Consider the following 4707-nt stretch of genomic DNA (forward strand, 5'->3'; position numbering starts at 1 on the left):
GAATCAGAAGCAAAGAGCAAATCCGTGCGCGTAAATCTTCTTACTGCGGCTCTGCTCGGTGTGTGTGACCAATCTGCGCAGGGTGACGAATCAGCAGAGCGACCGACTAAACTGGAAGTAAAACAGTTTAGTCTCCAAGTCTGACAGGAGACTTAATAAATAGTTTATTAAAAGAATTAATGTAATTATAGCAGATGAAGACAAAAACTGGGAGAAAATAATAACTTCTCACCTCTACATGTAACGGAGTTAAAGTGACTAAACTGGAAAAGATAAACTGCAAAAACAAACAATTTTACAAAGTGTTTTAGCCTAGTTTCTACAGCAAATACTTGAAATACGACAAAACTAACGTACAGCTTGGGATCTTGTTTTAAGCCAATAAATTATTTAAATTGATTATTGATTATAAAATTGGTAGATTATTTCATTTGTAACATGGGAAAAATGTTTTATAAGTGAAATAATCTGCCAGGAACTAGCACTGTTTTTATGTTGTTTTTTTTTTAAAGCAATATGAAGGAATTATTTACTTTAAATAATTACTATGGAGCTAAAGTGAGGCCATAAATGTTGTTAAAAAACCCCAACAACTTGAATTTGGAAAAGCAAAAAATCTAGTGTACATATTTATATGTATATATACTTGGTAAGATTTTTGTTTTTAACAAATATACAAATAATTAATACAAAATAAATAGCCAAAACAATTAGACAAGATGCTGAGACAAGTAAGAGATATTGTTTATATGGTCTGATTCTATATTCTATATATTCTATAACTCTGATTTTAGTCTCAGGTCTGGGACTTTTAGTCCTCCAAGTTCTGGAAATGAATCAAATTTTCTCCAAGTTTTTGCTTTAGCAGTTTTCCTTCTGGACGTTCCTGAACCTCTGGAGAATTAGGATCAGAAAATGAAAAGTTTTTGAGGGAGAACACTTTGAAGTTCCTCACATGTACAGAGTCTTACTTTTTCAGTTTATAATTAAATGCATCATCAGTAAAAGTTACAACTTTTATCAAGTTTGGGATTCTGAACTTTGAAGCGAGTGCAGAGGGAATCGGGTCAAACTGTTGCTAAAATAACTGGGAAATGCAAAAATCTACCGAGATAATGACCATCCATGAAGCGTGTTTCTAAGGAGACAGATGTTTGGCCTGCTCATTATTTTACCTGAGTCTCTCAGTATTTCTGTACTTTGGAAGAGTTGAATATTTTATTGAAACTACTGTCACTCCCTTGGGGTAATTATGTGCATGAATGATGAACTCGTCTCCCTAAATTAGGAGGAATTCTCATTTATAAATTGAACTTATGATGAATTTCTACCAATTTAGTTTCCAGTATTTTTTGTGCTCTGTCATCATACAATAATTTCTGTTGGAACATTTACAAAAAAACAACAACTTTGTTTTATTTTGGCAGATTTCTGTATTTAGTTGGTAGAAAAACTGTTTCTGTGAAATAATTCAAGCCACTGCATTTAAAAACAATAAAAATGATGATTTTAATTATCTATAGTAACATTAGCGTCCTTAGTTGACAAAAGAAAACATGGACCACTGAATGGCAATACTAAACAACTGTATCGTATTTTGGACAATAAATTTGTTTCTAAACAGCAGTGATGAATCTGAAGCTAATTTGTATCAGTTTTGATTAGCTAACAAGTTAACTTAGGTTGGCATAATTAGTTTGAAGAAAATGGAGTGAAGAGTTGGACTTGTCACCACCATAAGATGCCGCCCTGGGCGGTTGCCCGTGTTGCCCACAGCAGAATCTGGCTCTGGCTGATTAATCCCAATTAATCACTAAGCCTAATTTTGTAGGCTTGAAATATAAATATGCACACAGCTGTGCAAACCCCTCTTGCTGAACGCCAACGATTTAAAATCCAAGCAATTATCTTGCTTTTGTAATCTCCCACAGAAACTAAGAGAAATTGACTCCACTACACCTGCATACAAGAAGCACCAAACGTGTTCAGGAGCCAACTGATAGATAAGATCTATTTTATTAGATCTATTTTAGTTTCTAGATCTTGGATGCTCCACTCTTTTATGATACCATGAAACTCATAGCAAACATCCACAATCTCAAAAAATGTTTCATCTCAAACCAACCATGTCTGAAGATTCTTAGTTTTCCAGGTTTTGATATTCAGGAAGGTTTATAGAAAGTCAATTTGTTTTAAACGTTGGTTTAGAAATGTTCCTCTGTATTCATTTCCGCTATATTGTCCTCATCCATCCAGGGAAGGCCGGTGAAATTCATGCACATGAAATTGTGTGTTAGTAAACTAGATGTGCACAACGTTGGTTAAAGACCCAACACAAGAAAGTTGAAACTGTTCAACTGTTGTTGCTGTATAATGTAAGTATTTATCTTTTCTCAGCTCTGTGTGTAACGTGTTGCTGTGAACTAGATAACACTTTGTGGGAGAAAGACTCTGATGTCGAAATACTTGGTTTGATTGATCTGTTATGTAATATTAACACATTAAAATGTTCTGGTTAACCACGTACGCTAACACGTTAATGTTGACAGTCCTCTGTGTGAGAAAAAAACAAACAGTTGAGACATTTTACCCTCAAACAACTTCTGCTAAAAGACCAGAAAATAGCCGTCTGGTTATTCTATGGGAACTGAAAGCACTTGTGTTCCACATAATGTTAGCTGAGAAACAAGTTAGCTTTAGCAAACAAGCGACAGTAGCTCAAAATAACCACATAAAATATATTTTCATACACAAACACAAAACTGCTATACAAAGTTTTTAAAAAGTACTTACTGGGTGAAAGTCATTGTTGGCCCTGCAGGGTGGGCCCTCCTGGTCCTGGAGGGCCAGAGGGCCACAGGAGGGCCAGAGGGCCAGAGGGCCACAGGAGGGCCAGAGGGCCACAGGAGGGCCAGAGGGCCTGGGGGCCAGCAGGCCAGAGGGCCACAGGAGGGCCAGAGGGCCTGAGGGCCACAGGAGGGCCAGAGGGCCTGGGGGCCAGAGGGCCAGAGGGCCAGAGGAGGGCCAGCAGGCCAGAGGGCCACAGGAGGGCCAGAGGGCCAGAGGGCCAGAGGAGGGCCAGAGGGCCAGAGGGCCAGAGGGCCACAGGAGGGCCAGGGGGCCAGAGGAGGGCCAGGGGGCCAGAGGGCCCGTCTCCTGCAACCTTTAGATGCATCTCTACTTGAACACACCTCAGTCCAATCATGAGGTCATCAGCAGAACCCGACTGCACTGAGGAGGAGGTTCAGCTGCTGGGTTCAGGTTGTTGGACCAGGGAGACTCTAAGAGCTGCAGGACTCCGGCCCTCCAGGTCCAGGACTGACCACCCCTGAATGTTTGCCTGCAGCCAGTAAAAATCCCACAATGCAACTGTACATGACAAATTTACAGTACATGTGTAATTTTCTGCATGTTATCCAGCGGTCCAATCACATCCCATATACTTTCCAAACCCAGCCACCTTACTGTATTTTCATGCTGTAGTTTTTACAGCCATTTGTTACAGAGCAGCGTCACTGAATATGTATGAAGTGTTTTAAAATCAGGTTTCTCCTGTAATCACTCTTTTAACAGTAATTAGGATCCTCCGATGTCGCATCATCTACTATTTAATTTACCCCATTTGCTGAGGTTCTTGGCTAATAAATATTTCAGTAATTAATGACTGATAATCTCATTGAACACTAATTATTATTATACGTCAGCGACTCGTCTGTTAATCTCCCCCTGAATGTTTTCTAAAAGGGTAAATATTCGCTTTAGTTTCAGGTTTTCACACCACAGAGACAGAATCAGCCGTCACATGCTGCAAACAGCTGACAGGCTTTGCAGCGACTCTTACGTTTGATTAAAGGTGTTCGGGTCACAGCAGCTCCTGTGGCGTGAATATCATTAGAATAAAGTCAGCAGCAATTAGCTTTTCACACGTCGTGGAAGAGCCTGAGGAGGAAGAGGAGAAGAAGAACTTGGAGAAAAGCACACAGCGCAGATGCTAAATTCACCCCGAGTCGTTTGGCTTCATGATGCACAAAGACGTGACATCACTGACAAATTTTATCCAGGCTCCAAATCTGCATATGGATAAAATCTGGGTGAGTCTCAAAACTCAGTCATTTTGAGACTAATCTCAAAATTTTCAAGAAAAATCTTTTCTGAGTTTCAAAAGTAGAAAGAAAATTTCCAACATTTGACAATGTGACACTTTTGAAACTTAGAAATGTCCGAGTTTGAGTTTAATCTCAAAATTACAATTTTTTTTAGATTAAAGAATTAAAAAATTTTGACTTTTCAAACTCAGAAACGTCTTTTCTTTTCCTAGAAAATTTCAGAGATTAATCTCGCAATCTTGGAGTTTTTTTGTACAAATGTGTTGCTTTTTGTTTTCAATAATGAACCGTCCACCAGTCTGCAGGCAGCAAGATGGGAAAATACAGCAGTTAAAATGTTTTAATTTCTCACTTTGCTTACAACGGTAAATGTTTCTGGAGTATAATAACTTTTTCTGACCTCATTAGAGATTGATTGCTTAGAGCATTTTTCAAGTTTGGAAAAGTATTAAAAATATGAAACCGTGTAAAGAAAAATACAAGAAGTTGCTAACAGTTGTTGAAATGATATGATTTAATTTTTTGATTTCCTGCTTCACAATTTGATTTTAATGTTGTAACCTGCAGATTTTAAGTCATTCCAAACATAATGAAGGTCCAT

The sequence above is a fragment of the Gambusia affinis genome, linkage group LG02 (assembly GCF_019740435.1).
Source record: "Gambusia affinis linkage group LG02, SWU_Gaff_1.0, whole genome shotgun sequence".
Classification (NCBI taxonomy): Eukaryota; Metazoa; Chordata; class Actinopteri; order Cyprinodontiformes; family Poeciliidae; genus Gambusia; species Gambusia affinis.